Genomic DNA, 26,636 nt, shown 5'->3' with positions numbered 1-26,636 from the left:
ATGGCCAACCAATTACTCATACATTGGTGATTGCATTCCCAGGAGCAAAGCTACAGTTGAAGGTAATGTTAGGAGAGGACCTCTAAGGGTACTAATGGCCCGTATTACATATTGCTTGGGTAAGCAAGATAGCCTCCTTCCATCTGTTCACATGCGATACCGAGTTGCCCCCACTCAAACTGTGGTTGTGAACAGTACAAAGAAGATAACAAGTATTAATTACTGTTAGTAGGGCTAGGAGCTGACGTAAGAGCAAAGGCATCGTGACTATTAGCCTGCCATTGCAGCCATGGAGCCCACATCTGCAGATATTTATCATGAGAAAAAGATTCCCAACTAGTCATCTCCTCCAGCAAACGGATCTCCTGAACCTTGGTAATACAGTCAGTTAGCCCTGGTGTTTTGTTGGTAAGCCAAAATACTGGGATCAGAAGTTTTGCCGCAGCTACTAAGGAGGATAATAGGGAATGTTTGTTGAGGATACATTTTTCACTAGATAAGTTCAACAGAACCACCAAAGGAGTCAGTGGTGATGCGGAGGGGACAATGTCTAGTACATACTTAGAGATCATGTCCCAGAATGGTGTTATTAAAGGACAGGTCCACCAGATGTGAATTAGAGTGCCTGTAGCCCCTTTGCACCTCCAGCACTGATCTGAGTGTGAGGGGTCCATGGCATGCAATTTGGCCGGCGTATTGTACCACCTAGTCACCAGTTTATATGCATTCTCCTGGATCCTAATACATCTAGAATATCCATGAGAATGACAAAGGATCCTATCTACCGTACTATCATCCAAGGTGGTGTTCAGATCTTTTTCCCATTGGTGAATAAACCAAGGTCTGCAAGGACCTGTTTCTTCCAGTAATTTGTTATATACCCTAGAGATAGAACCTTTTTTGCCTGCCTGTTGTAGTAAGCACACGTCATACCAAGTGGGATCAAGTTTGCTAGGGGTGCAGGCCAGATATTGCAGATTTTCAAAAACTGTGAGTAGTGTATGGGTGACCATGGGATGTGAGGGCAGCATTAATGAATTTCAATGGGAAAAGTGTTCTGTAATTTTGGACGGAGATAAAACAGCAGCATGCTGCGGTATTATCTCCGTCCTGAAAAGTCAAAAAGACTGAACTGAAGACATCCTGATGCATACTGAACGGATTGCTCTCTATTCAGAATGCATTAGGATAAAACTGATCAGTTATTTTCCGGTATTAAGCCCCTAGAAAAGAATAACGCTAGTGTGAAAGTACTCTAAGGCCTCTTGCACATGACCGTTGTTGTGTTCCGTTCCGCAAAATGGGGTTCCCTTGCTCTGTGATCCGTTTCCGTTTTTGTTTCCGTGTGTCTTCCTTTATTTTTGGAGGATCACCAGACATGAAGGAAAGTTTGCCATGCAAATGATAGGAAAAAAACGGACGCGGAAGACAATCTTGTGTGCCGCCGCATTTTTTCACGGACCCATTGACTTGAATGGGTCCACAAACCGTTTTCTGTAAAACAAAATAGGACAGGTTATATTTTTTTGATGGACTGGAACCACGGATCACGGACGCGGATGACAAATGGTGCATTAGCTGAGTTTTCAACTGACCCATTGAAAGTCAATGGGTCCGCAGAAAATCACGAAAAACGGAACAACGGACACAGAATAAAAAAGAACGGTCGTGTGCATGAGGCCTTATTGCGAGAAAAATGCCTTCAGTTTGACAGGTTATAGACAAGGGATGGGAGATTTATGAAGTCCTGCACTCAGGAATTCTGGCTTCAAAAAGTTTTGTGGTTACTTGTGCATAAAAATTGTGAAGTGTGGTTGTAGTTAGCTGACTTCAAAGATTACCCTCGTAACTTTGCCTCATGGTAGGCTGATAGGTGGAAAGGTTTGTGTTCCTTTTCTATTCAGATATAGAAGATTTATGAAGCGCAAATGCCGCTCCCATTGACAACAGATGTGAAAAGTAAAGCCACTCATAGGGGAACATTCAAGGAAACAAGGCAGGCCCATATATACAGCTCTCACTGAAAGATTGGTAAGATTAAATAATAATGAAGGGACAGTATCACTGCTTCTCCTAAAGAATATCCCATTGAAAGCCTTTGACGACAGAGAGCACAAAGCATCTATTTACTGCCATGAATAATTTGTAATTGCGTAACTCTGGCATGACGGGCAGCGGGAATACCAATGCCACTATTATCAATATTCTCTTCCTTACAAAAGAAAGGTCTGTGTCTGGTATTGCAGCATTCATTTAGAACATAATACAATATTTATAGAGAATTTAAAGACTATATGTAAAGTTGATTCATTATTCTAATGCATTGGACCAATGAAAATCTATTGCAAAAAGCCAAATGTATCCGCTAAGGGATTTATCCTTTATTCCTATCCTCAAGTGGCCAGAAAGAGTAGGTCCTCACCTACCAAATTTGTAGCCTGTATTACATAGTAACATAGTATATAAGGCCAAAAAAAGACATTTGTCCATCCAGTTCGGCCTATTATCCTGCAAGTTGATCCAGAGGAAGGCAAAAAACAAACAAACTGAGGGTAGAAGCCAATTTTTCCCGCTTAAGGGGAAAAAAATTCCTTCCCGACTCCAATCAGGCAATCGTAATAACTCCCTGGATCAACGACCCCTCTCTAGTAGCTATAGCCTGTAATATTATTACGCTCCAGAAATACATCCAGGCCCCTCTTGAACTCTTTTATTGTACTCACCATCACCACCTCCTTAGGCAGAGAGTTCCATAGTCTCACTGCTCTTACCGTAAAGAATCCTTTTCTATGTTTGTGTACAAACCTTCTTTCCTCCAGACGCAGAGGATGTACCCTTGTCACAGTCCTGGGGATAAATAGATGATGGGAGACATCTCTGTATTGACCCTTAAAATATTTTAATACATAGTAATCTCCCCTCAGTCGTATTTTTTCTAAAGTGAATAACCCTAATGTTAATAAGCTTTCTGGGAGTTATTACTTTAGTTGCTCTCCTCTGAACCCTCTCCAGCTTTGCTATGTCTGCCTTGTTCACAGGAGCCCAGAACTGTACACAGTACTCCATGTGTGGTCTGACTAGGGGTCTGACTGTTTTTTACAGGTTAGTTTGCTCTTCACTAAAATTCCTAGGTCCTTTTCCATGTCAGTGTTACCCAGTGTTTTACCATTTAGTATGTACGGGTGACTTGCATTATTCCTTACCATGTGCCTAACCTTACATTTGTCAGTGTTAAAGCTCATCTGCCACTTCTCTGCCCAAGCCTTGAATCTATCCAGATCCCTCTGCAGCAGTATACCAGGGGTGGCCAACCTTACAGACACAAAGAGACAGAAAAAAACAAAAACGTATGACTGCCAGGAGTCACAAGCTATACATTTACACAAATATTTGCGTGCGCGCGACAGTATTAATGCAATTGAGTTTTCAAACATTTAAAAGTGTACTTAAACCAACTTTCCTACCTGTACTGTAGACAGCTTTAGTGAGACTTCTGGCAATCTTTGTTTTTCACAATGTGTTTCAAATCTGGCTTGTATTTAGTCCGCCTTATGCTCAGATGCCCATCCCATGCTCAGATGAACGCCCCATGCACAGATGACCGCACCATGCACAGATGACTGCCCCATGCTCAGATGACCGCCCCATGCACAGATGGCCGCCCCATGCACAGATGACCGCCCCATGCACAGATGACCGCCCCATGCACAGATGATCGCCCCATGAACAGATGACCGCCCCATGCTCAGATGACCGCCCCATGCTCAGATGACCGCCCCATGCACAGATGATCGCCCCATGCACAGATGATCGCCCCATGCTCAGATGCTCGCCTCATGCTCAGATGCCCGCCTCATGCTCAGATGCCTGCCTCATGCTCAGATGACCGCCCCATGCACAGATAACTGCCCTATGCACAGATGATCGCCCCATGCTCAGATGATCGCCCCATACTCAGATGACCGCCCCATGCACAGATGTCCACCCTATGCACAGATGATCGCCCCATGTACAGATGACTGCCCCATGCTCAGATGACTGCCCCATGCTCAGATGAACGCCCCATGCTCAGATGACCGCCCCATGCTCAGATGACCGCCCCATGCTCAGATGACCGCCCCATGCTCAGATGCCTGCCCCATGCACAGATGACCGCCCTATGCACAGATGATCGCCCCATGCTCAGATGACCGCCCCATGCACAGATGATCGCCCCATACTCAGATGATCGCCCCAATCACAGATGACTGCCCCATGTACAGATGACTGCCCCATGCTCAGATGACTGCCCCATGCTCAGATGACCGCCCCATGCACAGATGACCGCGCCATAAACAGATGACTACTCCATGCACACAGGGCCAGCTCTATAATAAGGCAGACCAAGCGGCTGCTTGAGGGCGCAGAGAATGGGGGATGGGGGGGCGACGCCAGGGGGGGAAATTAATTAATTTTTAAATACATAACTTGTGGACTTGCCCTGCTGGGGCCCGGCAGGGCAAGTCCACAAGTTATGTATTTAAAAATTAATTAATTGGGGCCGCCAGCCCCAGCCCTCACAGAGTGGAACGCAGGCTCAGCAGCAGCACAGCATCGGCAACACAGTCACGAGGTCAGGGGGTTGTTACTGCCGAGTGGCGCTGCGGCGACTGGGGAGCGGAGGTCTGGAGACTTGAGGCGGAGCTGTTGGTGGTGAGTAACTGTGTGGACAAATGTAGTAGTCTGTCTGTGCGGCCCTCAGCAAGAATTGTATGTGGCATGGGGGGGGGGGGGGTGAAATGGACATGATGGAGGGGGAAGAAATGTGACAGAATGGATGGAGGGGGAGAAATGTTACAACATGGATAGAGGGGGAGAAATGTGGCAACATGGATGGAGGGGGAGAAATGTGACAACATGGATGAGGGGGAGAAGTGTGGCAACATGGATGGAGGGGGAGAGATGTGGCAACATGGATGGAGGGGGAGAGATGTGGCAACATGGATGGAGGGGGAGAGATGTGGCAACATGGATGGAGGGAGAGAAATGTGGCAACATGGATGGAGGGGGAGAAATGTGGCAACATGGATGGAGGGGGAGAGATGTGGCAACATGGATGGAGGGGGAGAAATGTGGCAACATAGATGGAGGGGGAGAGATGTGGCAACATGGATGGAGGGGGAGAGATGTGGCAACATGGATGGAGGGGGAGAGATGTGGCAACATGGATGGAGGGGGATAAATGTGACAACATGGATGGAGGGGGAGAAATGTGACAAAATGGATGGAGGGGGGAGAAATCTGACAATATGGATGGAGGGTGGAGAAATGTGACAATATGGATGGAGGGGGGAGAAATGTGACAACATGAATGGAGGGGGGAGAAATGTGACAACATGGATGGAGGGGGAGAAATGTGACAACATGGATGGAGGGGGAGAAATGTGACAACATGGATGGAGGGGGGGAAATGTGAGGGCTGATGTGACATAGGAGATTTGACATGGAGGGGGAGAAATGTGACATGGAGGCCTTGAGGGGAAGAAATGTGACATGGGGAGCTGATGGCTGACATGGGGGCATGATGGCTGACATGGTAGCATGATGGTTGACACGGGGGCATGATTGCTGACATGCACAGATGACTGCCCCATGCACAGATGACCGCCCCATGAACAGATGACCGCTCCATGCACAGATGACTGCCCCATGGACAGATGACCATTCCATGCACAGATGACTGCCCCATGCACAGATGACTCCCCCATGCTCAGATGACTCCCCCATGCTCAGGTGACTGCCCCATGCGCAGATGACACCCTCATGTTCGAATGACCCTCTCACCCCCATTCTGAGATCATGTGTGTGTGGGTGATTTGATGATTTGACATAGGGGAGATATGAGCATGGGGTGTCTGATTTTAGGTGTCTTATGTGGGCACTGGGGGGGGGGGGGGGGCTTAGTTTGTGGGTCTGATGAGGATTTAGGGGTCTTATCTGAGCTGCCCCTCCCAATACTTAGAAAATAAATTGTACCCCTCACAGTAGTATTCCCCTTATTGTACAACCTTCACAGTAGTTTTGTACAGATGTGTGCCCCCTCACAGTAATTATGCCCACATTGTGCCCTCTCACAGTAGTTATGCCCACATTGTGCCGACTCACAGTAGTTATGAGATCTGCACCTCTTTCACAGTTTTAATGCCCTCTTTGTGCCCCCTTCCCAGTAATAATGCCCACTGTGCTCCCTTAATAGTAGTAATGCTCACTGTGCTAGTAATGCCCTCTGTGCCCCTTCCATAGTAGAAATCCCCATTATGCCCCTTCACAGTAATAATGCCCTCTGTGCCCCCTTCACAGTAATAATGCCCACTGTGCCCCCTCCACAGTAATAATGCTCTCTGTGCCCGCTTCATTGTAGTAATGCCCTCTGGCTCTGTGCCCCCTCCATAGTAGAAATGCCACTTGTGCCTCCTTCACATTAGTAATGCCCTCTGTGCCCCCTCAATAGTAGTAATGCCCTCTGTGCCCCCTCCATAGTAATAAAGTCCCCTGTGCCCCTCCATAATAATAAAGTCCTCTGTACCCCCTCCATAGTAATAAAGTCCTCTGTGCCCCCTCTGTATTAAAAAAAAAAAAAAACACAGTAACTACTCACCTTGTCCCGCTCCTGAAGCTCACAGTCCTCTCTCCTCTGCAGGCACAGATCGCTCTGCATCACGGTGTGGGCGGAGCTTATGCAGATTACCGGCTACAGGCTCCGCCCCCATATGTAGGCAGCGCGATCCGTGGCTGCAGGCTGAATGGTGGAGCGGGGAGAAGTCTTCCTTCTCCAGCATTCACAGCGCTGCCAGCTTGAAGGAGGGGAGGAGGGCGGTGAGTGACAGGACCGCAGCTCCCAGCACTCCAGCAATGAGCGCTTCCATCTGTATTGATGGAAGCACTCATTGCTTCTGTGTTCGGGCACCTTCTGAGAGCGGCACCCGTGGAGGACCACCCCACCTCCTAGCACACCACTGGAGAGCGCTGCTGGGACAAGCGCAAAGTAGAGAAATAGCTTGCCCCCGCTGGCCGGACCGCTCCCCTGCGAGCCGCAAATAAAGATGCAAGCAGCCGCATGCAGCTCGCGAGCCGCGGGTTGGCCACCCCTGCAGTATACTGTCCTCTTCCATGTCAATTACTTTACACATTTTAGTGTCATCTGAAAATATTAATATTTTACTGTGCAAGCCTTCTACAAGATCATTAATAAATACATTGAATAAAGTAGGAACCAATACTGACCCCTGAGGTACCCCACAAGTGACCCAATCTGAGTGTGTACCGTTAATAACCACCCACTGTTCTCTATCACTGAGCCAGTTACTTACCCACATACAGACGTTTTCTCCCAGTCCGAGCATTCTCATTTTATATACTAACCTTTTATGTGGTACAGTGTCAAATGCTTTGGAGAAGTCCAGATATACGACATCCATTGATTCGCCGCTGTCAAGTCTAGAACTTACCTCCTCATAGAAACTGATTAAATTAGTTTGACATGACCGATCCCTCATGAAGCCATGTTGATATGGTGTTATTTGCTTATTTTTATTGAGGTACTCCAAGATAGCATCTCTTAGAAAACCTTCAAACTGTCACGGATGATGTTGCAGATAGCTGGAAGTTATAAATAAACGTCCGACTGGCTTGATCCCAAACTAAGGAGCATATAGGTGACCCCTATAAAACCCTAAGAGCTCACCCTGACTGCTAAGCACATACAAGGGTCTCAAAGGTAGACGATTGTATGCCCACGTACCTAAGACTGTGTGACACCGGAAAACCCTATAATAGTGAAGGGACACGACCACCGGCTCAGGGTCACATAGAATCAAGCCAGCAAGGAAACACAATACATGAAAGGACTTATCTGAACAAGCAGTAGCAGGTGCCTCCAGCAGTGAACACTTCAATCCAGGAAGTAGTATAAACCGCAAAGTGAGGCAGTATGGGAGGGAATATAAAGGAAAGAGGATTAGTCTAAATAGGTGACACCTGGGAGAAGGAAATGAGATGAGAAAGTGAAACCAAAACAAAGAACATCATGCAAGAGGTAGAGAAGGACGTCTGTCAGACCTTCTCACAGAACTGGCGGTGACTAGAGTTGAGCGAACACCTGGATGTTCGGGTTCGAGAAGTTCGGCCGAACATCCCGGAAATGTTCGGGTTCGGGATCCGAACCCGATCCGAACTTCGTCCCGAACCCGAACCCCATTGAAGTCAATGGGGACCCGAACTTTTCGGCACTAAAACGGCTGTAAAACAGCCCAGGAAAGGGCTAGAGGGCTGCAAAAGGCAGCAACATGTAGGTAAATCCCCTGCAAACAAATGTGGATAGGGAAATTAATTAAAATAAAAATTAAATAAATAAAAATTAACCAAAATCAATTGGAGAGAGGTTCCATAGCAGAGAATCTGGCTTCCCGTCACCCACCACTGGAACAGTCCATTCTCAGATATTTAGGCCCCGGCACCCAGGCAGAGGAGAGAGGTCCCGTAACAGACAATCTGGCTTCATGTCAGCAGAGAATCAGTCTTCATGTCATAGCAGAGAATCAGGCTTCACGTCACCCACCACTGTAATAGTCCATTTTCATAAATTTAGGCCCAGCACCCAGGCAGAGGAGAGAGGTCCCGTAACAGACAATCTGGCTTCATGTCAGCAGAGAATCAGTCTTCATATCATAGCAGAGAATCTGGCTTCCCGTTACCCACCACTGGAACAGTCCATTCTCAGATATTTAGGCTCCGGCACCCAGGCAGAGGAGAGAGGTCCCGTAACAGACAATCTGGCTTCATGTCAGCAGAGAATCAGTCTTCATATCATAGCAGAGAATCAGGCTTCACGTCAGCCACCACTGCAACAGTCCATTGTCATAAATTCAGGCCCAGCACCCAGGCAGAGGAGAGAGGTCCCGTAACAGACAATCTGGCTTCATGTCAGCAGAGAATCAGTCTGCATGTCATAGCAGAGAATGAGGCTTCACGTCACCCACCACTGCAACAGTCCATTTTCATAAATTTAGGCCCAGCACCCAGGCAGAGGAGAGAGGTCCCGTAACAGAGGATCTGGCTTCATGTCACCAGAGAATCAGTCTGCATGTCATAGCAGAGAATCAGGCTTCACGTCACCCACCACTGCAACAGTCCATTTTCATAAATTTAGGCCCAGCACCCAGGCAGAGGAGAGAGGTCCCGTAACAGAGGATCTGGCTTCATGTCACCAGAGAATCAGTCTGCATGTCATAGCAGAGAATCAGGCTTCACGTCAGCCACCACTGCAACAATCCATTGGCATATATTTAGGCCTAGCACACAGGCAGAGGAGAGAGGTCCCGTAACAGACAATCTGGCTTCATGTCAGCAGAGAATCAGTCTGCATGTCATAGCAGAGAATGAGGCTTCACGTCACCCACCACTGCAACAGTCCATTTTCATAAATTTAGGCCCAGCACCCAGGCAGAGGAGAGAGGTCCCGTAACAGAGGATCTGGCTTCATGTCACCAGAGAATCAGTCTGCATGTCATAGCAGAGAATCAGGCTTCACGTCACCCACCACTGCAACAGTCCATTTTCATATATTTAGGCCCAGCACCCAGGCAGAGGAGAGAGGTCCCGTAACAGAGGATCTGGCTTCATGTCACCAGAGAATCAGTCTGCATGTCATAGCAGAGAATCAGGCTTCACGTCAGCCACCACTGCAACAATCCATTGGCATATATTTAGGCCTAGCACACAGGCAGAGGAGAGAGGTCCCGTAACAGACAATCTGGCTTCATGTCAGCAGAGAATCAGTCTTCATATCATAGCAGAGAATCAGGCTTCACGTCAGCCACCAATGCAACAGTCCATTGTCAGATATTTAGGCCCAGCACCCAGGCAGAGGAGAGAGGTCCCGTAACAGAGGATCTGGCTTCATGTCAGCAGAGAATCAGTCTTCATGTCATAGCAGAGAATCAGGCTTCACGTCACCCACCACTGCAACAGTCCATTTTCATAAATTTAGGCCCAGCACCCAGGCAGAGGAGAGAGGTCCCGTAACAGAGGATCTGGCTTCATGTCACCAGAGAATCAGTCTGCATGTCATAGCAGAGAATCAGGCTTCACGTCAGCCACCACTGCAACAATCCATTGGCATATATTTAGGCCTAGCACACAGGCAGAGGAGAGAGGTCCCGTAACAGACAATCTGGCTTCATGTCAGCAGAGAATCAGTCTTCATATCATAGCAGAGAATCAGGCTTCACGTCAGCCACCAATGCAACAGTCCATTGTCAGATATTTAGGCCCAGCACCCAGGCAGAGGAGAGAGGTCCCGTAACAGAGGATCTGGCTTCATGTCACCAGAGAATCAGTCTGCATGTCATAGCAGAGAATCAGGCTTCACGTCAGCCACCACTGCAACAATCCATTGGCATATATTTAGGCCTAGCACACAGGCAGAGGAGAGAGGTCCCGTAACAGACAATCTGGCTTCATGTCAGCAGAGAATCAGTCTGCATGTCATAGCAGAGAATGAGGCTTCACGTCACCCACCACTGCAACAGTCCATTTTCATAAATTTAGGCCCAGCACCCAGGCAGAGGAGAGAGGTCCCGTAACAGAGGATCTGGCTTCATGTCACCAGAGAATCAGTCTGCATGTCATAGCAGAGAATCAGGCTTCACGTCACCCACCACTGCAACAGTCCATTTTCATATATTTAGGCCCAGCACCCAGGCAGAGGAGAGAGGTCCCGTAACAGAGGATCTGGCTTCATGTCACCAGAGAATCAGTCTGCATGTCATAGCAGAGAATCAGGCTTCACGTCAGCCACCACTGCAACAATCCATTGGCATATATTTAGGCCTAGCACACAGGCAGAGGAGAGAGGTCCCGTAACAGACAATCTGGCTTCATGTCAGCAGAGAATCAGTCTTCATATCATAGCAGAGAATCAGGCTTCACGTCAGCCACCAATGCAACAGTCCATTGTCAGATATTTAGGCCCAGCACCCAGGCAGAGGAGAGAGGTCCCGTAACAGAGGATCTGGCTTCATGTCAGCAGAGAATCAGTCTTCATGTCATAGCAGAGAATCAGGCTTCACGTCACCCACCACTGCAACAGTCCATTTTCATAAATTTAGGCCCAGCACCCAGGCAGAGGAGAGAGGTCCCGTAACAGAGGATCTGGCTTCATGTCACCAGAGAATCAGTCTGCATGTCATAGCAGAGAATCAGGCTTCACGTCAGCCACCACTGCAACAATCCATTGGCATATATTTAGGCCTAGCACACAGGCAGAGGAGAGAGGTCCCGTAACAGACAATCTGGCTTCATGTCAGCAGAGAATCAGTCTGCATGTCATAGCAGAGAATGAGGCTTCACGTCACCCACCACTGCAACAGTCCATTTTCATAAATTTAGGCCCAGCACCCAGGCAGAGGAGAGAGGTCCCGTAACAGAGGATCTGGCTTCATGTCACCAGAGAATCAGTCTGCATGTCATAGCAGAGAATCAGGCTTCACGTCACCCACCACTGCAACAGTCCATTGTCATAAATTCAGGCCCAGCACCCAGGCAGAGGAGAGAGGTCCCGTAACAGACAATCTGGCTTCATGTCACCAGAGAATCAGTCTGCATGTCATAGCAGAGAATGAGGCTTCACGTCAGCCACCACTGCAACAATCCATTGGCATATATTTAGGCCTAGCACACAGGCAGAGGAGAGGTTCATTCAACTTTGGGTAGCCTTGCAATATAATGGTAAAATGAAAATAAAAATAGGATTGAATGAGGAAGTGCCCTGGAGTCCAATAATATATGGTTATGGGGAGGTAGTTAATGTCTAATCTGGACAAGGGACGGACAGGTCCTGTGGGATCCATGCCTGGTTCATTTTTATGAACGTCAGCTTGTCCACATTGGCTGTAGACAGGCGGCTGCGTTTGTCTGTAATGACGCCCCCTGCCGTGCTGAATACACGTTCAGACAAAACGCTGGCTGCCGGGCAGGCCAGCACCTCCAAGGCATAAAAGGCTAGCTCTGGCCACGTGGACAATTTAGAGACCCAGAAGTTGAATGGGGCCGAACCATCAGTCAGTACGTGGAGGGGTGTGCACACGTACTGTTCCACCATGTTAGTGAAATGTTGCCTCCTGCTAACACGTTGCGTATCAGGTGGTGGTGCAGTTAGCTGTGGCGTGTTGACAAAAGTTTTCCACATCTCTGCCATGCTAACCCTGCCCTCAGAGGAGCTGGCCGTGACACAGCTGCCTTGGCGACCTCTTGCTCCTCCTCTGCCTTGGCCTTGGGCTTCCACTTGTTCCCCTGTGACATTTGGGAATGCTCTCAGTAGCGCGTCTACCAACGTGCGCTTGTACTCGCGCATCTTCCTATCACGCTCCAGTGCAGGAAGTAAGGTGGGCACATTGTCTTTGTAGCGTGGATCCAGCAGGGTGGCAACCCAGTAGTCCGCACAGGTTAAAATGTGGGCAACTCTGCTGTCGTTGCGCAGGCACTGCAGCATGTAGTCGCTCATGTGTGCCAGGCTGCCCAGGGGTAAGGACAAGCTGTCCTCTGTGGGAGGCGTATCGTCATCGTCCTGCCTTTCCCCCCAGCCACGCACCAGTGATGGACCCGAGCTGCGTTGGGTGCCACCCCGCTGTGACCATGCTTCATCCTCATCCTCCTCCACCTCCTCCTCATCCTCGTCCTCCTCGTCCTCCAGTAGTGGGCCCTGGCTGGCCACATTTGTACCTGGCCTCTGCTGTTGCCAAAAACCTCCCTCTGAGTCACTTCGAAGAGACTGGCCTGAAAGTGCTAAAAATGACCCCTCTTCCTCCTCCTCCTCCTCCTCCTCCTGGGCCACCTCCTCTTCCATCATCGCCCTAAGTGTTTTCTCAAGGAGACATAGAAGTGGTATTGTAACGCTGATAACGGTGTCATCGCCACTGGCCATGTTGGTGGAGTACTCGAAACAGCGCAACAGGGCACACAGGTCTCGCATGGAGGCCCAGTCATTGGTGGTGAAGTGGTGCTGTTCTGTAGTGCGACTGACCCGTGCGTGCTGCAGCTGAAACTCCACTATGGCCTGCTGCTGCTCGCACAGTCTGTCCAGCATGTGCAAGGTGGAGTTCCACCTGGTGGGCACGTCGCATATGAGGCGGTGAGCGGGAAGGCCGAAGTTACGCTGTAGCGCAGACAGGCGAGCAGCGGCAGGATGTGAACGCCGGAAGCGCGAACAGACGGCCCGCACTTTATGCAGCAGCTCTGACATGTCGGGGTAGTTGTGAATGAACTTCTGCACCACCAAATTCAGCACATGCGCCAAGCAAGGGATGTGCGTCAAATTGGCTAGTCCCAGAGCTGCAACGAGATTTCGCCCATTATCACACACCACCAGGCCGGGCTTGAGGCTCACCGGCAGCAACCACTCGTCGGTCTGTTGTTCAATACCCCGCCACAACTCCTGTGCGGTGTGGGGCCTGTCCCCCAAACATATGAGTTTCAGAATGGCCTGCTGACGTTTACCCCGGGCTGTGCTGAAGTTGGTGGTGAAGGTGTGTGGCTGACTGGATGAGCAGGTGGAAGAAGAGGAGGAGGAAGCCGAGAAGGAGGAGGTGGCAACAGGAGGCAAAGAATGTTGCCCTGCGATCCTTGGCGGCGGAAGGACGTGCGCCAAACAGCTCTCCGCCTGGGGCCCAGCTGCCACTACATTTACCCAGTGTGCAGTTAGGGAGATATAGCGTCCCTGGCCGTGCTTACTGGTCCACGTATCTGTGGTTAGGTGGACCTTGCTACAGATGGCGTTGCGCAGTGCACACTTGATTTTATCGGATACTTGGTTGTGCAGGGAAGGCACGGCTCTCTTGGAGAAGTAGTGCCGGCTGGGAACAACATACTGTGGGACAGCAAGCGACATGAGCTGTTTGAAGCTGTCTGTGTCCACCAGCCTAAATGACAGCATTTCATAGGCCAGTAGTTTAGAAATGCTGGCATTCAGGGCCAGGGATCGAGGGTGGCTAGGTGGGAATTTACGCTTTCTATCAAATGTTTGTGAGATGGAGAGCTGAACGCTGGCGTGTGACATGGTTGAGACGCTTGGTGACGGAGGTGGTGGTGGTGGTGTTGGTGGTACATCCCCTGTTTGCTGGGCGGCAGGTGCCAACGTTCCTCCAGAGGCGGAGGAAGAGGCCGAGGCGGCAGCAGCAGAATAGGCCGAGGCGGCAGCAGCAGAAGAGGTAGCAGGGGGAGCCTGAGTGACTTCCTTGGTTTTAAGGTGTTTACTCCACTGCAGTTCATGCTTTGCATGCAGGTGCCTGGTCATGCAGGTTGTGCTCAGGTTCAGAACGTTAATGCCTCGCTTCAGGCTCTGATGGCACAGCGTGCAAACCACTCGGGTCTTGTCGTCAGCACATTGTTTGAAGAAGTGCCATGCCAGGGAACTCCTTGAAGCTGCCTTTGGGGTGCTCGGTCCCAGATGGCGGCGGTCAGTAGCAGGCGGAGTCTCTTGGCGGCGGGTGTTCTGCTTTTGCCCACTGCTCCCTCTTTTGCTACGCTGTTGGCTCGGTCTCACCACTGCCTCTTCCTCCGAACTGTGAAAGTCAGTGGCACGACCTTCATTCCATGTGGGGTCTAGGACCTCATCGTCCCCTGCATCGTCTTCCACCCAGTCTTGATCCCTGACCTCCTGTTCAGTCTGCACACTGCAGAAAGACGCAGCAGTTGGCACCTGTGTTTCGTCATCATCAGAGACATGCTGAGGTGGTATTCCCATGTCCTCATCATCAGGAAACATAAGTGGTTGTGCGTCAGTGCATTCTATGTCTTTCACCGCTGGGGAAGGGCTAGGTGGATGCCCTTGGGAAACCCTGCCAGCGGAGTCTTCAAACAGCATAAGAGACTGCTGCATAACTTGAGGCTGAGACAGTTTCCCTGGTATGCATGGGGGTGATGTGACAGACTGATGGGGTTGGTTTTCAGGCGCCATCTGTGCGCTTTCTGCAGAAGACTGGGTGGGAGATAATGTGAACGTGCTGGATCCACTGTCGGCCACCCAATTGACTAATGCCTGTACCTGCTCAGGCCTTACCATCCTTAGAACGGCATTGGGCCCCACCATATATCGCTGTAAATTCTGGCGGCTACTGGGACCTGAGGTAGTTGGTACACTAGGACGTGTGGATGTGGCAGAACGGCCACGTCCTCTCCCAGCACCAGAGGGTCCACTAACACCACCACGACCATGTCCACGTCCGCGTCCCTTACTAGATGTTTTTCTCATTGTTATGGTTCACCACAACAACAAATATATTATTTGGCCCAATGTATTGTATTCAAATTCAGCGGGATATAAATTTGAGGCCTAGTATTTAGGCGCTGGGTGACCGGTATGGATTTAGTGACAGAATTAGACTTGGAAATGCACAGAAGCGTGTGTGTGAAGTTATTCTGAATGACCCTATGTGCACCTTCAATATGATCTACCCTTTTAGGGATAGATTTCAAATAGCTCTGATATAGCAGAAACGACTAAATTATGAAATTGCTAAATTGGGAATTGTATTTCAACCCAGAACAAAAAATGTGCTTTGACGGACACTAAATAACTTTCCCAGCCACAACAGGACAGCGGTAACGAGAGATTTAGCGGGATATAAATTTGAGGCCTAGTATTTAGGCGCTGGGTGACAGGTATGGGTTTAGTGACAGAATTAGACTTGGAAATACACAGTAGCGGGTGTGTGTGAAGTTATTCTGAATGACCCTATGTGCACCTTCAATATGATCTACCCTTTTAGGGATAGATTTCAAATAGCTCTGATATAGCAGAAACCACTAAATTATGAAATTGCTAAATTGGGAATTGTATTTCAACCCAGAAGAAAAAATGTGCTTTGACGGACACTAAATAACTTTCCCAGCTACAACAGGACAGCGGTAACGAGAGATTTAGCAGGATATAAATTTGAGGCCTAGTATTTAGGCGCTGGGTGACAGGTATGGGTTTAGTGACAGAATTAGACTTGGAAATACACAGTAGCGGGTGTGTGTGAAGTTATTCTGAATGACCCAATGTGCACCTTGAATATTATATACCCTTTTAGGGATAGATTTCAAATAGCTCTGATATAGCAGAAACCACTAAATTATGAAATTGCTAAATTGGGAATTGTATTTCAACCCAGAACAAAAAATGTGCTTTGACGGACACTAAATATCTTGCCCAGCAACAACAGTACAGCGGTAACGAGAGATTTAGCAGGATATAAATTTGAGGCCTAGTATTTAGGCGCTGGGTGACAGGTATGGGTTTAGTGACAGAATTAGACTTGGAAATACACAGTAGCGGGTGTGTGTGAAGTTATTCTGAATGACCCAATGTGCACCTTGAATATTATATACCCTTTTAGGGATAGATTTCAAATAGCTCTGATATAGCAGAAACCACTAAATTATGAAATTGCTAAATTGGGAATTGTATTTCAACCCAGAACAAAAAATGTGCTTTGACGGACACTAAATATCTTGCCCAGCAACAACAGTACAGCGGTAACGAGAGATTTAGCAGGATATAAATTTGAGGCCTAGTATTTAGGCGCTGGGTGACAGGTATGGGTTTAGTGACAGAATTAGACTTGAAAATACACAGTAGCGGGTGTGTGTGAAGTTATTCTGAATGACCCAATGTGCACCTTGAATATTATATACCCTTTTAGGGATAGATTTCAAATAGCTCTGATATAGCAGAAACCACTAAATTATGAAATTGCTAAATTGGGAATTGTATTTCAACCCAGAACAAAAAATGTGCTTTGACGGACACTAAATATCTTGCCCAGCAACAACAGTACAGCGGTAACGAGAGATTTAGCAGGATATAAATTTGAGGCCTAGTATTTAGGCGCTGGGTGACAGGTATGGGTTTAGTGACAGAATTAGACTTGGAAATACACAGTAGCGGGTGTGTGTGAAGTTATTCTGAATGACCCAATGTGCACCTTGAATATTATATACCCTTTTAGGGATAGATTTCAAATAGCTCTGATATAGCAGAAACCACTAAATTATGAAATTGCTAAATTGGGAATTGTATTTCAACCCAGAACAAAAAATGTGCTTTGACGGACACTAAATATCTTGCCCAGCAACAACAGTACAGCGGTAACGAGAGATTTAGCAGGATATAAATTTGAGGCCTAGTATTTAGGCGCTGGGTGACAGGTATGGGTTTAGTGACAGAATTAGACTTGGAAATACACAGTAGCGGGTGTGTGTGAAGTTATTCTGAATGACCCAATGTGCACCTTGAATATTATATACCCTTTTAGGGATAGATTTCAAATAGCTCTGATATAGCAGAAACCACTAAATTATGAAATTGCTAAATTGGGAATTGTACTTCAACCCAGAACAAAAAATGTGCTTTGACGGACACTAAATAACTTTCCCAGCTACAACAGGACAGCGGTAACGAGAGATTTAGCGGGATATAAATTTGAGGCCTAGTATTTAGGCGCTGGGTGACAGGTATGGGTTTAGTGACAGAATTAGACTTGGAAATACACAGTAGCGGGTGTGTGTGAAGTTATTCTGAATGACCCTATGTGCACCTTCAATATGATCTACCCTTTTAGGGATAGATTTCAAATAGCTCTGATATAGCAGAAACCACTAAATTATGAAATTGCTAAATTGGGAATTGTATTTCAACCCAGAACAAAAAATGTGCTTTGACGGACACTAAATAACTTTCCCAGCTACAACAGGACAGCGGTAACGAGAGATTTAGCAGGATATAAATTTGAGGCCTAGTATTTAGGCGCTGGGTGACAGGTATGGGTTTAGTGACAGAATTAGACTTGAAAATACACAGTAGCGGGTGTGTGTGAAGTTATTCTGAATGACCCAATGTGCACCTTGAATATTATATACCCTTTTAGGGATAGATTTCAAATAGCTCTGATATAGCAGAAACCACTAAATTATGAAATTGCTAAATTGGGAATTGTACTTCAACCCAGAACAAAAAATGTGCTTTGACGGACACTAAATAACTTTCCCAGCTACAACAGGACAGCGGTAACGAGAGATTTAGCAGGATATAAATTTGAGGCCTAGTATTTAGGCGCTGGGTGACAGGTATGGGTTTAGTGACAGAATTAGACTTGAAAATACACAGTAGCGGGTGTGTGTGAAGTTATTCTGAATGACCCAATGTGCACCTTGAATATTATATACCCTTTTAGGGATAGATTTCAAATAGCTCTGATATAGCAGAAACCACTAAATTATGAAATTGCTAAATTGGGAATTGTACTTCAACCCAGAACAAAAAATGTGCTTTGACGGACACTAAATAACTTTCCCAGCTACAACAGGACAGCGGTAACGAGAGATTTAGCGGGATATAAATTTGAGGCCTAGTATTTAGGCGCTGGGTGACCGGTATGGATTTAGTGACAGAATTAGACTGGGATATGGCCAAAAAATAACCACACTATTGCTGGTTAAATGCACTTGGTGACGGGCGCAGCTTGCCCCTGATGTAGTATATGGCCAAAAAATGAACAGACTATTGCTGGTTAAATGCACTTGGTGTCACAGCTTGACCAACCACACTACTGAGGGTTAAATGCACTTGGTGACGGGCGCAGCTTGCCCCTGATGTAGTATATGGCCAAAAAATAAACAGACTATTGCTGGTTAAATGCACTTGGTGTGACAGCTTCACCCTGATGTAGGCTTTAGCCAGAAAACAACCACACCATTGAGGGTTAAATGCACTTGGTGACAGGCGCAGCTTGCCCCTGATTTTGTATATGGCCAAAAAATGAACAGACTATTGCTGGTTAAATGCACTTGGTGTGACAGCTTCACCCTGATGTAGGCTTTAGCCAAAAAACAACCACACCATTGAGGGTTAAATGCACTTGGTGACAGGCGCAGCTTGCCCCTGATTTTGTATATGGCCAAAAAATGAACAGACTATTGCTGGTTAAATGCACTTGGTGTGACAGCTTCACCCTGATGTAGGCTTTAGCCAAAAAACAACCACACCATTGAGGGTTAAATGCACTTGGTGACAGGCGCAGCTTGCCCCTGATTTTGTATATGGCCAAAAAATGAACAGACTATTGCTGGTTAAATGCACTTGGTGTGACAGCTTCACCCTGATGTAGGCTTTAGCCAAAAAACAACCACACCATTGAGGGTTAAATGCACTTGGTGACAGGCGCAGCTTGCCCCTGATTTTGTATATGGCCAAAAAATGAACAGACTATTGCTGGTTAAATGCACTTGGTGTGACAGCTTCACCCTGATGTAGGCTTTAGCCAAAAAACAACCACACCATTGAGGGTTAAATGCACTTGGTCGCAGCTTGTGCTGGCGCACCACAAGACACAAAATGGCCGCCGATCACCCCAGAAAAATGTGACTGACAAACGGTCTGGGCAGCCTAAAAACAGTGAGCAATTGAGGATCAGCAGCTCAATGATCCACAGCTGCAGATCGATCAGTTAATCAAGTCCTTTGGAGGAGTTAATCTGCCTAATCTCGCCCTACTGTCGCAGCCGCAACCTCTCCCTACGCTAATCAGAGCAGAGTGACGGGCGGCGCTATGTGACTCCAGCTTAAATAGAGGCTGGGTCACATGGTGCTCTGGCCAATCACAGCCATGCCAATAGTAGGCATGGCTGTGATGGCCTCTTGGGGCAAGTAGTATGACGCTTGTTGATTGGCTGCTTTGCAGCCTTTCAAAAAGCGCCAAGAAAGCGTCACAAAAGCGCCAAGAAAGCGACGAACACCGAACCCGAACCCGGACTTTTACGAAAATGTCCGGGTTCGGGTCCGTGTCACGGACACCCCAAAATTCGGTACGAACCCGAACTATACAGTTCGAGTTCGCTCATCCCTAGCGGTGACACAAACAGTTTACAAATATCTGCAAATATCAGAAATAAGGGTCTGGCTATGACATTACTTAATTCTCTTAAGATACAGGGGTGTATGCCATCCGGTCCTGGCGATCTGTTTATTTTAATCTTTTTAAGACGCCGCTGTACTTCTTCCTGGGTCAGACAGGGCACTTTTAATGGAGAATTAACTTTTACATTCTGCATTACATAGTCACCATTTTATTTGCTGAGAAACTGTGTGCAGTGTCCCAATGCTAGCGCAGTGCTCCACTGCTAAAAGGGTTAAAATGTGTGAAATGACGTAATGTGTAGTTTCCTGTCTACAGGCTGCAAAAGGGTTAACTGGCCATATTGCTAGCTGTGGCTACTACACCTTCCCCATAGGGAGTGGCTTTGATTGGCTTATGCCGTCAGCTGGAGATGAGATGGTGAGAAGGGAAACAGAGAAGCAGATCCAGGGAAAATTATTCTGCCAACCTCTGAGGAGGTAAAGGAGAATTTATTCTGAAGGTGACCTAGCTGTTGGGAGGTGTTGGGAGCAGTGGTTACGTGAGGGCACACACACACATAATGAACAGGCTCTGGCAGGTCCTGACTTACCACCTATAGAGAGGTTCATTTGATCTGCTGACAAGCGTAAGCAACTCCCACAGTTTTGTTGTCCACCATCCAGACACAGGTGGTACCTTCACTACACATCCCTGTCTCTGCTCAGGCCATATCAAGACACTTAGCAAAAATTAATTTGATATCATGGCTTGCATTACTTGTCCACCGTCACCTTTGTTTGAAGTGGTGTCGTGAATAAGAAACCTGCACTGCTACAGAGTGGAACCGGTCAATCTAGGCTCTGTTTGGGATCCCTTGATAGTCTTGATAGTTCAAGTATGGAGGCCTTGTGGTGTACGCTGTCCTGCATTTGCTGTGGAGCAACACACTGCCCCAACTGCTGGTAAGATTATTTCGAAACCCCAACGTTTACAAGTCGGTCATCCATAGTAGTGACAAGATGGACACGAACAGCTCAGCGATATGTGGAGGACATTCTTCGGCACATGTATTGTATCTCATGGCAGGGCTTCCAACTAGCATATTTCAGCTCATCCCCACACAGCAAGGGCTTCCCAGGAATGTCTCTGCAGATTGCAAACTTTCATAGCGCTCTTTCACACCTGCGTTCTTTTCTTCCGGCATAGAGTTCCGTCGTCGGGGCTCTATGCCGGAAGAATCCTGATCAGTTTTATCCTAATGCATTCTGAATGGAGTGAAATCCGTTCAGGATGCATCAGGATGTCTTCAGTTCCGGAACGGAACATTTTTTGGCCAGAGAAAATACCGCAGCATGCTGCGCTTTTTGCTCCGGCCAAAAATCCTGAAGACTTGCCGCAAGGCAGGATCAGGAATTAATGCCCATTGAAAGGCATTGATCCAGATCCGGCCTTAAGCTTACTTATAATCCCTACACTGCGATTTATGGCTACATGATCAAATTAATCATTTTGGTGCTGTAGATTTAGTTTAAAACAAGCTTTTAAAATATGCTAATTACCTTGCTACCAGCAAATAGGGCGGCTACTTGCTGGTAGCAGCCGCATCCTCCGATCGTAAAGACGCCCCCTCCGCATTGTGATTGACAGGGCCAGGGAACGGGATCGTTCTCTGCTGGCCCTGCCTGTTTGCATTCAAAATCTTGCGCCTGCACCGCGGCCATACCTGTATTCAACTGCTGCAGGCGCACTGCGAGGCGGCCGCTCGCTCGGCCGCTCTATCCTCAATGCGCCTGCGCCATTGACGTCACATCTACACCCGGCGCAGGCGCATTGAAGATGGAGCGGCCGCCTCTCAGTGCGCCTGCGGCAATTGGAGGATGCGGCTGCTACCAGCAAGTAGCCGCCCCCTACTTGCTGGTAGCAAGGTAATTAGCATATTTTAAAAGCTTGTTTTAAACTAAATCTACAGGACCAAAATGATTAATTTGATCATGTAGCCATAAATCGCAGTGTAGGGATTATAAGTAAGCAAAAAAAAAAAAAAGGTTTGGTGGGGTGACAGAAGCCCTTTAACCACCTCCCGACCGCCTAACGCGCCGATGCGTCCGGGAGGTGGTTGATTTGTTCTTCCTGGACGCATCGGTGCGTCATCTCGCGAGACGCGAGATTACGTCACAGCCGGCCCGCGCATGCGCATCGCGGGCCGGCATTTCGCAGCAGAGTATTTCGTCAGCAACCTGCCGGCCACGATCATTGGCTGGCAGGTTGATGATTTTTTAAAAAAAACAATCAGAAGCCACATAACCCATCATATTAGTAAATATGATGGGGTTATATGGCTGCTGTGCTCCTCTGCTCCTTCTTTTGGTCGGTTGGTTCCAGCAGAGGAGCAGAGGAGCACACATCACTGTGAGTACCCACTACACCACACTTAGCCCCCAGATCACCCCTATTAACCCTTTGATCACCCCCTTCTTGCCCCTGTCAATCACTAGTGAAAGGAAAAAAGTGATCAGTGCAAACTATCACTTTTTTTTTTCACTGGTATTGACCGTTAGGTTTCAGTATAGTTTAGGCCCCTTGGTTAGGTAGTTTAGGGATCGGTTAGCGCCCAGCCCACCGCACCGCAGTCCGTTATTCGCTGATTAGCGTATCGCTAATCAGCATTTGTACTTTTATAGTATCTGGAAGTGATCAAAACTGATCACGGTCAGATCTATAATTGTATTAGTGTCACTTTAGTTCGCCCTCCACCCAAAACGCAGTGTTTGCCCGATCAGGCCTGATCGGTCGCCCACACGTGCGTTCGCCCACGCCCGCCCCACCGCAGTGACAAAAATATATATTTTTTTTGATCGCTGCACATTCACTTTACACGCACTGCGGCGATAAAAAAAATCAGTTTTGATATTTTTTATCAACCGCAGCGGCCTCCGGTACTTCGCTAGCCTCCCCTTTGTAAGACAGGCTTGCTTTTTTTTTCTTGGGTAGTCTCAGGGAATACCCCTAAATTTAGTTGCCCACATGTCAAACAGGGGGTATTCCTCTGAAGAGGCCTACAGGCTTCTGACCCAGTCGGATGAGGAGTGGGAACCCTCATCTGATGAATCCAGCGGGTCAGAATACGAACCTGTAGAAAGCAGTGGCTCTCTGACCCAAAGTTCGGACGAGGAGGCTGAGGTCCCTGATAGCAGCAGGCGTACCCGGCCCCGTGTCGCTAGACCGCAGGTTGCGCAGGATCCGCTTCAAGAGCAGAAGAGTGGGGCTGGCGCTGTCGGATTACGTGGTGAGGCATACACCAGCAGCCCAGCCCTTCCTGGACCTAGTACCAGCACTGCCGTACAACCTGGTGAAGTAGCGAGCACCAGAAGGGCAGTTGAAGCTGGTATGGTGGCACGTGCAGTAGTGACCCCGTCGCAGCCACCGCAAAGACGTGCCCGTAGAGCCCCTAGAATCCCAGAGGTGCTGGCAAACCCTGATTGGCAGTCCCCAACTTCAGCCGCACCTGTAGTTCCCCCTTTCACTGCCCAGTCTGGAGTTCGGGTTGAGACAGCTCAGATCGGTTCGGCCCTGGGATTTTTTGAGCTGTTCTTGACTGCGGAGTTCTTAGACTTAGTTGTGGCAGAGACAAACAGGTATGCCACACAATTTATAACCGCTAACCCGGGAAGCTTTTATGCCCAGCCTTTCCGGTGGAAACAAGTCCAAGTTTCCGAAATTAAAACTTTTTTGGGCCTCCTCCTCAACATGTGTCTAACTAAAAAGCATGAATTGCGGTCATATTGGTCCACGAACCCGATTCATCACATGCCCATGTTCTCTGCTCCTATGTCCAGGACACGATTTGAGACCATCCTGCGTTTCCTGCACTTTAGTGATAACAGCACCTCCTGTCCCAGAGGCCACCCTGCTTTTGACCGGCTCCACAAAATTCGGCCCCTCATAGACCATTTCAACCTGAAATTTGCAGATATGTATACCCCAGAGCAAAACATCTGCGTCCCTTATACATTTTACCGGGCGCCTTGGCTTCAAACAATACATCCCAAGCAAGCGCGCCCGGTATGGAGTCAAATTGTATAAGCTCTGTGAAAGGGCCACAGGCTATACACACAAATTTCGGATCTATGAGGGAAAAGATCAGACCCTGGAGCCGGTCGGTTGCCCTGACTACCTGGGGAGCAGTGGGAAGATAGTCTGGGACTTGGTGTCACCCTTATTCGGCAAGGGGTACCATCTTTATGTGGACAATTTTTACACAAGTGTGGCCCTCTTTAGGCATTTGTTTCTAGAACGGATTGGCGCCTGTGGTACCGCGCGAACTAGTCGCGCGGGCTTCCCCCAACGGCTCGTTAGCACCCGTCTTGCAAGGGGGCAGAGGGCCGCACTGTGTAACGAAGAACTGCTCGCGGTGAAATGGAGAGACAAGCGTGACGTTTACAGGCTCTCCTCCATTCACGCAGACACGACAATACAAATTGAGCGAGAGCAACCCGTTTCATTGAAAAGCCCCTCTCAGTCCACGACTATAACCTTCACATGGGAGGGGTGGACTTCAATGACCAGATGTTGTCTCCGTATTTAGTTTCCCGCAGAACCAGACGCTGGTATAAGAAGGTGTCTGTATATTTAATTCAATTGGCTCTGTACAATAGTTTTGTTCTCTACAGTAAGGCTGGGAGAACTGGATCCTTCCTCAAATTTCAGGAAGAGATCATCGAGAACCTCCTGTATCCAGGAGGTTCCGTGGCCCCATCCACCAGTGTAGTTAGCCGTCTACACGAGCGACATTTCCCCAATGTCGTTGCTGGTACCTCAACCCACCCGTCACCCCGAAAAAGATGTTGTGTCTGTAGCAGGAGTGGAATAAGGCGTGACACCCGCTATTTCTGTCCTGACTGTCCTGACCACCCTGCCCTATGCTTAGGGGAGTGTTTCCGGAAGTACCACACACAGGTACACCTAGCATAGGGATCATCTCACCAGGATCGGCACACAGGGCTATTAGGGCCCATTCACTCACAGCTGCTGCAAACGTCTCCTTTCACATGGGACAAAGTGCATAACGCACTTCGCCACATCTTTGGGCGATTTGCGCTTTGCACATTGACCCATGGGGAAGGAGAGGTTTGTTCTATAAAGGTAAAAAAACAAAAAAAACAAAAAAAAAACACCAGTAAGCAAACACGTTAATGTTTAGTTCAGGCTACTTTCACACTTGCGTTCGCAATTCCGCTCGTGAGCTCCGTTTGAAGGAGCTCACGAGCGGACGCGAACGCCTCCGTCCAGCCCTGATGCAGTCTGAATGGAGCGGATCCGCTCAGACTGCATCAGTCTGGCGGCGTTCAGCCTCCGCTCCGCTCGCCTCCGCACGGACAGGCGGACAGCTGAACGCTGCTTGCAGCGTTCAGCTGTCCGCCTGGCCGTGCGGAGGCGTGCGTATCCGTTCAGACTTACAATGTAAGTCAATGGGAACGGATCCGCTTGAAGATGAGCCCATATGGCTCAATCTTCAAGCGGATCCGTCCCCCATTGACTTTACATTGAAAGTCTGAACGGATCCGCTCAGGCTACTTGCGAACTTAGAAATTTTTCGAAGTTATTAATGCAGACGGATCCGTACTGAACGGAGCCTCCGTCTGCATTAATATGATCGGATCCGTTCAGAACGGATCCGATCAAGCGCAAGTGTGAAAGTAGCCTCAAAAAGTTAAAGTTTACATGTTCTGTTTCAAAGTTAATAAAAGTATTGCGTTGTGGCCTGGTTTTTTCTTTTTTCTTTTTTTACCTTCCAGGTGGACCAACCGATTGACTAGCTGCAGCACCGATGTGCATTCTGACAGAAGCATTGCGCTGCTGTCAGATTACACACAAGTCGGTGTATGCGGCGCTGCAAGACGAGATTTTCTCCTCTGCAGTAAAAGATACGTTTGCCAAGGCATACGAGCTGAGGAGGAGGCGGCGTTCCTATGCTTTGGCAAACACTTTGTATATATATAAAAAAATAATCCCGGCAATGATTTATTCATCCACATCGATTGATGCGAATGGAGAAATCTGGTTTGCCAGGGCATACGAGCTAAGTGGGTATGGATGTAGGGCGGAGCTCCTATGTCCTGGCAGACGCCTTTCCCCTCCATTTTTTTTTTTTGGCAGAGATTTTTTCATCCACATTGATCGATGCGAATGAAGAAATCTGTGCCGTTCATTTTTTTCTTTCAGCCCAGAGGCTGAACGGAAAAAAAATCTCATTACCTGTATGCTCAATATAAGGAGAATAGCAGAAACTCCTAATGCTGGCCATACATGTAATGATTGCGGAGACCCTAAATTGCCAGGGCAGTACAAACACCCCACAACTGACCCCATTTTGGAAAGAAGACACCCCAAGGTATTTGCTGAGGGGCATATTGAGTCCATTAAAGATTTAAATTTTTGTCCTAAGTTAGCGGAAAGTGAGACTTTGTGAGAAAAAAAAAAAAACTATTTCCGCTAACTTATGCGGAAAAAAAAAAATTCTATGAACTTGCCAGGCCCCTCATTGGATACCTTGGGGTGTCTTCTTTCCAAAGTGGGGTTACATGTGGGGTATTTATACTGCCCTGGCTTTTTAGGGGCCCTAAAGCGTGAGAAGAAGTCTGGGATCCAAATGTCTAAAAATGCCCTCCTAAAAGGAATTTGGGCACCTTTGCGCATCTAGGCTGCAAAAAAGTGTGACACATCT

This window comes from Bufo gargarizans, chromosome 9, assembly GCF_014858855.1.
Source record: "Bufo gargarizans isolate SCDJY-AF-19 chromosome 9, ASM1485885v1, whole genome shotgun sequence".
NCBI lineage: Eukaryota > Metazoa > Chordata > Amphibia > Anura > Bufonidae > Bufo > Bufo gargarizans.
The sequence above is the reverse complement of the archived record's forward strand: the minus strand, read 5'-3'. Positions refer to the sequence as shown.